This window comes from Amblyomma mixtum, chromosome 2, assembly GCF_055824585.1.
Source record: "Amblyomma mixtum isolate Tamu chromosome 2, ASM5582458v1, whole genome shotgun sequence".
Lineage (NCBI taxonomy): Eukaryota > Metazoa > Arthropoda > Arachnida > Ixodida > Ixodidae > Amblyomma > Amblyomma mixtum.
The window spans coordinates 6,521,333-6,534,356 of record NC_143013.1 but is presented as its reverse complement, the minus strand read 5'-3'; the positions used below and the strand labels follow the sequence as shown (position 1 = coordinate 6,534,356).

General features: G+C 42.4%; 1 protein-coding gene and 1 long non-coding RNA gene across 4 annotated transcripts in view; both read right to left on the bottom strand.

Moving 5' to 3' along the window:
* The window catches only part of LOC149358301 (uncharacterized), a 310,815-nt gene that overhangs the window by 266,377 nt on the left and 31,414 nt on the right, over positions 1–13,024 (bottom strand). The window lies entirely within an intron of this gene.
* On the bottom strand, positions 3,897–11,344 carry LOC149358302 (uncharacterized). The gene is made up of 2 exons (XR_016288650.1): positions 10,940–11,344; positions 3,897–10,206 (listed from the first exon to the last, which is right to left on the bottom strand). It is a non-coding gene; the product is annotated as an uncharacterized LOC149358302 (long non-coding RNA).

The window sequence follows — 13,024 nt, the reverse complement described above, 5'->3', positions numbered from 1 at the left end:
ATTCAAGTTAGAAGACAATTTCATACACGAAGTTTAAAATTCTTAAATTTGAAAAACAAAGGTTGCCTAGACCTGCCGCTGTGGTCCTAGGAGTGCAACAAAAGAAGTGCTCCAAAAAAGATAAAACTGTTGTGAAGAAGTATGCTCCAGGAGGCAGCATCTAGGCAGAAAACCTTAACAGAGAAAATTGCCCGTTTCTTGAATGTTTCGTCACAATTCACAGCCGCCGAGGTTCACGAAACAATTTTTTTACAGTACTTCCCAGTTGATTTCAGAAATAAATTTTGGGGACAGGAGGGTCATTCCACGCGAAAGGAGATGCGCCAAATTTTTGACATTTTAGATTTGGCTGAGGAAATTCATGCCAGTTAAGACCAGTCCCAACAGAAGTGTAGAGACCTTTCGAAGAAAAAAAAATTTTCTCCAAATATCATGCTCCAAAGTGCAAGAAATCCCCTTCATGTGGGCATTTTGTGAAAATTATTGTTCAGGAACCGTTCTGCCGGCAAAGTTTCTCTCCGCATGTAGTCTGGTATTGAGATGCCCTGTCATGCCTCAAAAAATAAACCGTGGATGATGCCATTTTGGTTTCAAATGGAAGTGCTTAACATGGTTTAAAATGGAAGTGAAGATTTCCGCATTTTTTGAACTAAACTTGGAGTCTAAATTTAAGCAAACTTTTTTGCAGTTTTGCCTGAAACCTTGAAATAGCACTGTTTGCATTAAAGTTGAACCTTGCGTTGTTCTGTAATTTAATTAAAAGTATATCGATTTCTCCGAAAACGGCCACATTGTGGACCAGAAAGCTCTAAGTGCGCAACGGTGCTAGACAAAAAAAAAATCCAAATGGTCAACCCATTCAATTAGTTTCACATATAAAAAAAACTAGAAAAGTATTTTTTGTTGGTGAGAAATAAATTTTTAAAAAGGAGTTGCAGAATGTGGTGCCAGCATCTGTTATGGTACGGTAAAACACTGCTTTTATTTCCAGCCTCGCTAAACTCTAGTAGCTGCCATTAGCATTTGGACATACTGTGAGAAGCCACTGCACTGTTTCAGTTATCTTTAAAGAATATGTTTAGGCAGAATACTCATGGTATACAGGGTTTGCCATGTTATTCCCTATAGATCTGACCTAAACGCAGGATTTAAAAAGCCAGTCTGAACGGGTTAGATGGATAAGCATTTATTATTTACATTTGACTTGACTGAGGCATCAGCCTGTCAGATTATTCAACTTCCAAAGCTATGGTGTATAGCGAATACATGCAATGTTTAATAGACCATTTGTATTGAATTAAACAGGATGCCCTGTATATACACAAAATATGAAGGGGAGATTGCATAGTACAACAACAACAAAAAAAGGATTATAACATCATGTAGGTCTCTTCTGTGAATACTGAAAATTTTTAAATACCGAATCAAATATCCTGGTATTTTATTTGGTGAATGAATGAAACAGCGTATGTTTAAAATTATTTGGAATGAACTGAATCTGTTCTCAAGTTTGCTAATCATAAGCAAGTTCGAATAGAGCACGTCAAGCAGAACCTGCTCTGGCATTGCACAACATGTTGTAGCTATCCCTCTGTGCAGAAAGGAGGGTCCAGCACCACGACGCAGTTAATTCGTGAGACGGCATTCATAATGCTCATATATCGCCTTCAAGATGGTGCGATGCTGCAGAGTTGAACCTGGTTTAGCAAACACTGCCGTTTTGCCCAGTCTCTGAGGTCATGGCCTAAACTGTCGTTCCTCTCATCAACCGAGATATTGCATTAGTTTGTATGCTGTCATCATCGGTAGCAAAAGGTAATTGCCCTATGCAAATTTCCTAAAGATCATAGTGGTAACATAGACTTCGTGTTGCATGTCCCCTGGAGGACATCGGTGCTGCGTCTTTCGATTGCTACAGCTGCAATTTCATGACTTATAGCGTAGCCATTGGTGATTCCTTGTTTCACTTAAACATTTGTTTTGCACTAATATTCGTATAAGTCTGCACAAGCAACTTCAAAGCTGCAAATAATCGCACATATATTCAATTCATATTTCATTCGGTCCTTTCACTGTTTGATTCCTGTTCGATTTGGTTTTTAACTACATTATTCATGTTTTATTCGCAAAGCTGGCCTGCTTGTATTAGATTCAATTTCAAAATACCGCTGTTCGCACGCCCCTAATGCTGGATTTCCCAAACAAGTTTGCAAATTGGGCTCTTGTACACCTATTACATACGCTGGAAGAGGTGCAGACAGTACTCTGCAGTGCAGAATTTTCAAATATCATTCAGTTTAGGAAGACTGAATAGAGGCTGATACAGGGGCAAAGAACGGCGTCCCTCATAGCCTGAGTTGCTTTGGGGCGTTAAACCGCAATAAACCGAACAGAGGCAAAGAACAAACTCGTAGCAAGTTCAGCATGTGTACCATTGACTGCTTATTCTTTTGTCTTCTGCGGTAAGTCAGCTGAGTATACTCAAAAACAAAAATGCACCAACTTGCCGAACTTTCACTTGTAACTGTAATATCCTAGAAATTAAAAATGTGTAATGACAGGCACAGTCCCTTGACCTCCGCAGACTGCCACTAGTGACAATTTCGGTGCACTCAACAAAAGCTCTTTTCATCTCATAATAGGAGCATCAGGAACAATTCAATAAGTGAGTTGCTGAAAGACTGCCAAACAAAAAATACTGCTAGCTGCTTTCTATGCAAGGGTGTGCGTTAGCAATTTTTCAAAACCGAATCAAATACGGAAGTAAAGCTGGAAAGTGGCTAGAATATGAATAGGATAGCTTTACAAATATTCACTGTTTCACCACTTGAGCGAATATTTGTATGAAACAAGTATGATGTAAAACAGTGAAGCGAAAGTGGTGGCATTGTAGCACGCTGCTATGCTATAATTTATCAATTTTTAGCTACAGCTGTCAAAAAACAGCAGTGGTGACCTCAGCTAGGCGCTATGCAGCACTAAGAATATAAACTCTGACTATCATGTCCAATGTATAGAAAAAATTACATTTGCTATTGATTGCACTATGCTCTGCAAGACCTTCATGCGCGTGCGACTTGTATATATGTTATTATGTTAATATGTAAATAGATTAGTTGCCAGTGTACCTCTCCCCTGTCCTTTCTACTTTCCCCTCACCTCTTTCAATTCCTTTCTACACACGCCTGCTATCCTTTATTTCAGCTGCCCCAGCTCAGATGCTTCCAGCAGCAATGGCAGATGCCAAGGCGAGCAAAAATCTTTTTCCTTCCATTTACCATGTTTAATAAAACTACTTACTATTGATTGCAACAGCAAATACACCAACGCCCTGCGTCGATAAACACATGAGAGGCAAGAAATACCTATAAGTATGGCCTCAGAGATCAGGGCCATTTGGTAAACCTGCCAGAACACTGTTGCGTCGCCCAGTCTTGGTGGCCATGAGTGAGCATTGTGAACCCCACCACACAAATGGATGCCGTCACGAAACTGAAACCTCTATCTCATGCAGACCAGTACCAGCAAAATGCTGTGTGGTGTTGTAGTGAATGCTGTTTTTAAAACGGTCATCAAAGAAAACTATGAAAACTGTGGTGTGCCTGATTCAAGCTTCATGCCCATTATACAGAAACTATTTGAGAACAAAAGAGCATATTCGAACCATTTCACATAATTTTGAATGTGTACTATTGAAGGCATTCAGAGTATTGAATAACATGATGATTCGCTATAACAATTTTTTAAACGTTTGCTCACCCATAGTTTTATGGCATAGCATCACCATCATTTCATCTAGCAACAGGCATGGGCAGTATTGAAGATACATATATCTTCTATACTATTTTATGTATCGATATTAGGTATCGCTTGCCAAAAATGAAAGAATCAGAGTATCCGTATCAAAAACATATATTTACTATACCGTGCATTTTAAAGATACAGTGAATGAAGGCACATTAATGAAGGCAGTGATAGCATAGCAGTAGAGCATCTGCCTCACGTGCAAGATGACCGGGTTCGAATTTCGGTGTTACGCAATTCTCCACCAGGTTAAAACAAAAAACCATGTCGATCGAATTGCACAACCAGGCCTGGTTGTGAAATTCGATCAACATGTTTTTTTGTTTTAACCCGGTGGAGAATTGCGTAACCGGTGACCAGAACCAACAACGCACTCCCTCACCAGAACAGGATTTGGCTGCGTTTGAGTTAATGGCATGATCGTAATATTGACATTTTTTCACGCAAGTCGAAGAGTTTCAAAATGAGTGGTTGTGTCTTGTTTGTTTCCTTTTAACTCATCCTGAGGCATCTTTTGACACCACTCACTGTTAACCCTAGCCTTTCCATAAAAACACCATCAATTACTTCCTTTTCCAGGTCGTCACTAGTCTCCTCGCTTAGCTCTTTTACACTGTAAATGACCAGGTTATTTCTGCTGCCTCTGTTTCCTAAACAGAGGTTCCTAACTGTACTGAGCCGCTCCCGAAGTTCCAATATTGCCGATTCTATGTCTTTTACCTTCGTGGCTAAGACATTTAGGCTCTACAGCAGTTTCTCAATACCATCAATTACGAATGCTCAGTTAAATTGGAAAGTTTGTTCTCAATTATGTTTTCAGATGCCTGCAAGCCCTACATTGTCAAATTAATCTTGCTCTGGCCTTCTAGCAATTCCAATAGCATTTGTTTTTCAGTCGGGCCAGGATTTGCTTCAACATCGCTACAATGTCACGGATCCCCCGAGAACACTCGGGCCGAAAGAATGGACTAGGCGAAAGGTGTACCCCCACAGACGCACATTTAATACACCCTACATGACACAAACACTAGCACACAAAACTAATACAAAACACAAAGACTACCAATACACACGACCCGGGAACACCCAGTCAGCAACTAGCGTTCGGCGTTCGTGCTCATGGTTTGGTGCTGATGAAGCGTTGCATGGGTCCAGTCAGGGGCATCTAGGTAGCTGACGTCGAGGTGGCATTCGAAGTGCTCAGGCTGGCATCGCCTCTTTAAAGGAGGCATTCAGAGGACTGGATTGGGAACAGTTGGGGATAAGAGTCAATGGAGAATGACTTAATGATCTGCGATTCACTGATGATATTGCCTTGCTAAGTCACTCAAGAGATGAATTGCACATCATCATCAATGACTTACCTAAAATATAACACGCAGAAAACCAAAGTAATGTTGAACTGTCTCGCAAGGGAACAGCAGTTCGCAGTTGGTAGCAGATGCTAGAATTGGTAGGGCAATATGTCTACTTAGGGCTGTAGTGACCACTGATCTGTATTATGGCAGGGAAATAACTAGAAGAATAAGAATGGGGTGGAGGCATATGGCAGGTTCTCTCAGATAATGAATGGCAGTTTACCAATATCCCTCAAGAGAAAAGTATACAACAGCTGTATCTTGCCGTTACTCACCTATGGGGCAGAAACGTGGAGGCTCACAAAGAGGGTTCAGCTTAAGTTAAGGACAACGCAGCGAGCTATGGAAAGGAAAATGATAGGTGTAATGGAAGTGGGCGGAGTGGGTGAGGGAACAAATGTGAGTTAATGACATCTTAGTCGAAATGAAGAGGAAGGAATGGGCTTGGGCAGGGCATGTAATGTGAAGGCGACATAACCGCTGGTCCTTAATGGTAACGGAGTGGGTCCCAAGAGAAGGCAAGCATAGCAGGAGGCGGCGGAAAGTTAGGTGGGCAAATGAGATTAAGAAGTTTACGGGGATAAAGAAGCCGCAGCTGACGAGGGACACTTAATTGGAGAGACATGGGAGATGCCTTTGCCTTGCATTACACACAGTCAGGCTGATGATGATAATCATGCAGAAGATAGACGGCGTGCTCATATACTTTTGTCGGCATTCTTGGCGACATGAAAGTCTCAGTTACCTTCCTTTCAGTTTTACCTCTTGCCTTTGCAAAGAACACTGTGTTTTCAAGGACAGGGCAGCAGCCATGCTTCTTGCACTTACTACAGTGCATTGCCAAATGGGCATACTCCCACATGGTAGGCGAATCTCGGCCTGCATTCCAATGTATGTCCCCTTTGAAAACATCCCTTTCAGCGATACCTGATTGGCCAAAATGCCAGAAGCAGATGTGCATTCACTTCCGCCATTTGGGCCAATCAGTTGTCACCGAATGGAATTTTGAAAAAAGATGATGCGCAAAACAGACAACACAGGAGAAAGACAGGCGAAACACGCGCAACTTTGCAACTGTTTATCCACTTAAGCGAGTGAATAAAAGGCAAGAGCAGGCTTCAGCAAGCTGGCTATCCTACTTTGCTGATAAGCTCAGTTGCCGAAGCATTACTGAAAAAGGTGAAAAAGTAAGTGCAATAACAGTGCAAAAAACGATGTTACCAAACAGAAACTTGTGATAATTGCTTATATTCATAAGATGGCACACAATCTGAAACATGTTGAGAGAAAGTTTAATGTTCCTGTAGTTTTTTCCACCCGCAAGAAGTTGTTCTCTTTGTGTGGCAAAATGGATCCCAACAAACTGAAAAAAGCAGAATGCCAGAAAAAGCATGTGATGCCGCTTGTAAAATGTGCAGTGGGCATAGTTTATCAGATCCCGCCAACGTGTGGGAAATCTTACATTGGCCAAACGGGCTGATATATTAATTAATGATTGCCTTGCTGACCATAATCGCGCGTTAAAGAAAGGCTCGGGTATTCTCTTACCACGTAATTGTAAAGCCTGCGGGGAAAAAGAGAAAAAATTTCAGGCGAAGCTGAAGGAAACAAAAATTCTACGCAGGGGCAAAGACACCACAGCCCATGTAAGCACGCCCTGTCTTACAATTTACAAAAGAGAAGGTGTCTTTTTAGATATGTGCTGAGACACATTTTTTTCCTTGAGCCTTTTGTTATCTTTTTGTTTCTACTTGTGCGCATGTGTGGGTCCTCTCTGGTTTTGCCTGTTTGCCTATATATTCACTCGCTCCCTAGGTGAATAAACAGTTGCACTTGTTTCGTCTGTCTTCCTCCTGCATTGTCTGTTTTGCACGTCTGTTTTCAAAACCATGCACCAACTAGCCCCCCCAGCATGTATTACTGAATGGGATGTTTTTGAATGAGCCGCAAGTTGGAATACAGGTCCTCGTTGATGGCCATGAGGCATATTGTGTTTGCTGATGTCTCTTTTTTTTAACTCTTTCAGCTATTAATCTTTTGGTCAACCTTGGGTACACCTCAGCAAGCTTACGAGAAGAGGTCTCAAATTTTTGGCCTTTAGCTGATGGAACGAAGGACAAGGGTTGTACCAAAAGAGTGTATTCATGCAAACATTTTCAACGTATTTGCCACTGATGTCAGTGCGTTTTTTCTTGTAACAGATTTATTTTTCCTAATATGCTTTGAAATCATTCCTTTGTGACTTTTGCAATTCACTGTTCCCAGTGGCAGTGGTCTCATTTGTGGAAATAAACAGTGGTCCTAGATGAATCTTCACTCCAAAGATGCTGTTGTAGCTCGAAAAGTCAATAGGTGGGCCTGAGACCACAGTGAAAATGGTACAGTATCTTTGTTCATTTTTGTTCTTTCAAGAATGCCGCTGTTGTCTTTGTACCATCTCCACTTTTTTCTCATATTTATAGTCAGTATGTGTATTTGGAAAAGCACCATGAAGCAGTTATGGTTCAAAAACGACGTAGAAACACCACTGTAAGCTTGACAAGACAGAACATTCATGTATTGCCAAAGTTCACAAAAATTGGACCTCCTTGCATAAATGGCATCAAAAACAGGCTTACTCGTTACCTGCCTGCAACTTTCTTGACGTTGTGGGAAACGTAATGCAGGTAATGCACAGAACACACTTGCTTCCTCTCTTCCTTGCCCTTCAAATGGTGTGTGTGTGTGTGTGTGTAGTTCTCATTTCTCCTCCTTCCTTCGTCCTTGCTTTTTCACGCAGTTTTTTTTAAAAGGAATATATAGCCACTAAATATTTTCTTGCATGTTTTCTTGTTTGAAACGATGCCTTAAGATATTAGTATATATGGATCACCCCGTGTATGCCAGGACTGCTAAATAATTTACAATCGAATTTCATCTTGGTGCTCTTTCGGTTCCAGCGGCTGGGATGGTTGTGACATCAAAGGTCTGCGTACTCCACATGCGGCATAAAAAAAAACTGCAATATAATTGCTCCTTCTTTGTTTCCATTAAGTGCAATGCTAAAACCAGCCTGTCTCAAGAGCGATAGTGACTACAAATGAAGAAGCAGTCACCTATATTGACCTTTGATGTCATAGTGATTGTCTGGCTGTCTAAACTGTTCAAAAACAGCACAAGAAAATAAATTGAATTTCAAATTATTTAGCAGTTGTAGCTAAATACCATGTGGTGATCCATGTATTCTAATATTGTGTGCTTCACTACAGAGAAAACAACATGCAACAAAAACTAGGTGTCATTTCCAAAAGTGAGTGACAGTATGACATTCACTGCGACCTCCCTTTATCCTTGTTTAACCATGTTAGGACCGTGTTCATAATTCATCAACCTTTTCATGCAGTTCAGATGATAGTAACTGCATGAAGCTTATCTATGTAATAAGGTACACTAACTGTGCAATATATGACACAACTCGGATTGGCACCTACAAAATGTGCCATCTTCTGTCAGGAGCATGTTTGCAATTCGTAACAGTGGGAGAAATTAGCTGGCTGGCAGCACAAGCGGCCACTTCAGTAAGAATGAAGCAATTAATGACCTCATTGACACCGCGCCTGGCCTCTTCTTTTTTTTTAAATGCATATAAGTTCGTGTATGTAGAATTGCTAGCAAAATTAGCAGAGCTCAAAATGGGACTAAGAGCCTTTGCAAGTTTGTCCAGTGTTACACTATGTGTATGACCGTTTGAATTGTTGAGGACTGGCAGTGATTTCCTCACTAAATTCCCTTGAGATATAGTTTCATGCACCTACATATCGAGCAATCTATCCCGAGTCAACATACACTGCAGCTGGGTGCAACACTAATGAGGTGTATATTTCAGTGTTTGCCATTCAGCAACTTTGTACACCACAGCTGTCTGGAATATGAAATTGCACATATGAAAGATCTGTTTTTAGATGGACAAGCTTATTATTAATCATTACACAACCTCACTTACACAGCTTTAGACTGGATATCTAAAAGTAATCTTTGTACAACGTGCAGTTATGAGCAGGTTTTATTGCTCTCTCAATGCATAGCAATCGTGAACTTCATGTTAACAGTAAATTATTTAAAGAGAAAGTGCACTTTTTAAAGTAATTTTAAAGAAAGCTGCACGCAACTACACACAACTTAAGCTTCAGTTATCACTGGACAACCAACTGATCTTAAAAGGGAAGCCGCCGCTATGGCTCATTGGTTATGGTGCTCGGCTTCTGACCTGAAAGACGCCAGTTGGATCTTGGCAGTGGCAGTCGCATTTCGATGGTGGTGAAATGCTGCAGACCAATGTTCTGTGTGATGTCAGTGCACTTAAAGGAACCCCAGGTAGTCAATATTATCTGGAACCCTCTATTACAGCATCCCTCACAGCTTAAGTCGCTTTGGGACGTTAAACCCCATAAATCAGACAAAAATTAAAAGGACACTGAGGATAAATTAAAGTTGACCTGCTTTTCGACAGACTATGATATTTTAATGACAAAGGAACTGCTCTCGCCAAAAACTGAGCTTTAATAAGATGAAAAACACCAAAAGTCGAACTACAGGTGTTGTCATCACCAGCTGATTTTGAAAGTAAACTGCGTGCGTAAGCACCAAATTTTTGGGTGTGGATTGCAAAGGCTATGCAACACTGCCATTCACTTCAAAACAGCGGTAACCCGACCTTCTCAGTTCGGATATCATGAGTGTGACCATAGAGTATAAAGGAGGCTATGGTGTGACTCATGGGGCGGGGAAATTTTTAAATTCAAATTCCTCAGCCATAATTAGCGTTTGCCGGACAAACTTCAGCATATCAAAAAAAAAAACTCGAAAATACCAGAAGATTCTAAAACATTTGCATGACTGAACAAGATGAAAATAGCCCAAGTTGTGGGAAGTGGACAATAGTGGCTTCACCCCGACAACACACCAGCACACAAAGCTGCCTGTGAGTGAACCAAAAACAGCATTACCTAGAATATTTACCTCTACCATTCACATCACCTTGTTCTTCACAACTTCTTTCTGTTCCCTGAAAGAAGAAAGTCCACAGGGTAAAGTATTCTGTGGTCGTGAAAGAGGTAGAGAGAAAAAAAGGTGCAGCCACTGAAAGACCCCACTTCTCGCAAGAATTTCTGGACTGGTTCAAAAAAGTGAAAAACAAATTTCACAGCAGAGCATTGGATCAAATGGGCGTTACCTTGAAGGAGATTAAATGTGGGGCACCGCAAACTAATTACACAATTTTTTTTTATACCAAATCTCCCCTTTTAAAACAAGATGTTTAGTTCATTTCGGCCATACATTTGTTCACAGTATGAAGGACGATTTTGTGACAGAGGTGACAAGATGCACAACAAAAGAAGCACTAAAAAAAAACATACCTCTATATGCGGCTCACAAAGTCATAATTTCACACATTTGTAAAATCATGCGTAAAGTTCGTAAAGTTAGTCATGTATTTCATGCAGTCACCGTGGTGAAAAATGCTACTTATTCAAGTCCGAGTTCCTCAACTATAACAACTGCTGTACAATGTTGAGCAAGTGGAAAAATAGATGTGAGAGTAAACTGTTACACTTCAAGAGAGAAATATAAAATGAATATGGTTTTATTTTCCTGCATTAAACTTATCCCAAGCGGCAGACATCGTTGCTTCTCAAATGGCGTGTAAAATTACTCACCGGCATAAAATAGATTACCTGCGTTATCGAAAAGCACGACAAGCTGCCATCGAAAAGCATGAAAGCGAATAAATTACTCACCTTGAATTAAGCTTGTCCAAACGGCACTGTGATGGTCACCGCAAGCGGCAGACATCGTTGCTTCCGAACTGGTGGGCATCGATACGCCCTAAGCTTGCCCAAACGGCACACATCGTCGCTCCTGATAATCACCGCCTCACCGGCGTTAAATAAATTTACCTGCGTTGTCGAAAAGCTGGACAACTTTTTATCCTAAAGGCACGAAAACCGGAAGGCGGCAGGGCGCCGCCATTTGCAATTACCAGCGTCGCATTTTCTTGCCTGAGTTGTCGTAGCAACAGCTGCTCCGCGCGCGCGTTGGCGTAGGCAACATTGGCGTGTTCATAGTTGTCATGGCAACAGGTCCTCCGCGCGCGCGTTGGTGTGGGCAACATTGCGTTTGTCTGTAGCGGCTAGCAAACGGAAACACGCGCCCGGGGGGGGGGGGGGGGGGGGGGTATGTTCGTAGCAAAAAGGCGCTATTTGCGGAGTAAATTTATTTATTTATATATAAATAAAAATTAAACAAAATGCACACATGAAAGAAAAATTACAAACAGCAAATTAAAGCGCGGCTAGGAGAGGTACATTGGAGTTTATCAACGAAGAAACAACTAAAATTAATAAAAAATGCAAAAAGATGCTATAGGAGGTATTCACATGACGTCATCCGCAAGGGGCGCTAGCGGCCAGCGCGGCATTCGCCATGTTGGTGGTCGCGCGCGCGGCCGCCGCAGCCAGCCGCAGCATTTGAATAGCTGGTGATGGCTGAAATGTGAGTGTATTTCGCGTCTCGCCGCACGTAATTTCTGTCCGACCCGTGCCGCCGCGTGACTGAGTGAATATTCCGTGAACTGTGCTAAGCAGAAAAGAGCGGGCACGCTCAGAAGGTTCTACTTCGTGAAAAGGTCGACCCCCCGTAGGAATGCGGAGGCACCGGTATGGTGTGCGATGTAGACAAGACTGCTGCCGCGCGTTGAATTCACCGGTATCGAGGCCCACCTTGTGCACGGCTTAAGTTTGCTGGCAGGCCAAGGAATTAAAGGATATAAACCTATGAGAGGTTGCAATTACTTGACAAGCGGGTGAGTCCAAGAGCCGTGCTGTGGGTGCCGACGTCCGCGGTGCCGACGGCCGAAATGCCGTTTTTGAAGAGGTGAGTAATTCGAAGGGTCTGTTCACTTAGCTGTAGCTTAACTTGTCATCTCTACCTGCTGAAAGTGACGTGTTACAACTGAATCTAGCGGAATGGCTGCACACTGCGTTGCTGCGAAAACGGTCTTGTGCATACGAAGCAGCGCTACGTAGCTACAATCAAAACTGCAAAACATTCTGGCTGTGTCTGCCGTTCGTGCTGCGAGCGCATGGCAGTATTTGTTTGGCCGTTCTAACGGGTAAATAAGGCAGCTATGACGCTTTGCCTTTCTGCTGAAAGACCGTACGTCTGAGAAGCGTCAGCAGTTCGCGTACTACAGCTAGGCGCTTGAATTATCAATTTCTGCGGTGGCAGTTCTGGAATTTAGGTAATTAATCGTGCTGTTTATCCACGATGTGCCCTGCATGGCTAGCTGACAGTTATCAACTGATATTAAAAGCTGCAAGTCGTGTACGTTCTTGCGTGCAGCGCAGCCAGCCAGTTTTGCTGCCGAGTTGAGGCAACTCGGTTATATCACGACGCAGAAGAATTCTGCTGCAAACTTCATGCACAATACGCGCTCCACAAAGATAAGTGGTCGCTGACGTATTCAACAACGTACAAATATGTTACGGATCACTAACAGTTCAGGCCGGGTACCTCACGGCGCACCGTGACACTGCGCGAGCTGGCCTGAAACGACCGCAAACATGGCGCGCCTGCCGCGACGACGCTGGCGCCGTCTGGTAGCGCGGCCTCAGTGAATACCTGCTATATCACTTCGTGGAGAAGAGTGCTTAGTCTTCCTGCATACAGGTTCTCGACTCACCCGGATTGATGACCAGCACACAGCACAATATGTTCGCAAACACGCAACTACAGTCACTCAGTCAGTCTTCCTTGAACAGCAACTGTAGGCGCCTCGGATTTTTCTGGGCGAATTGCGTAATTACACGTGTGATAAATTCACT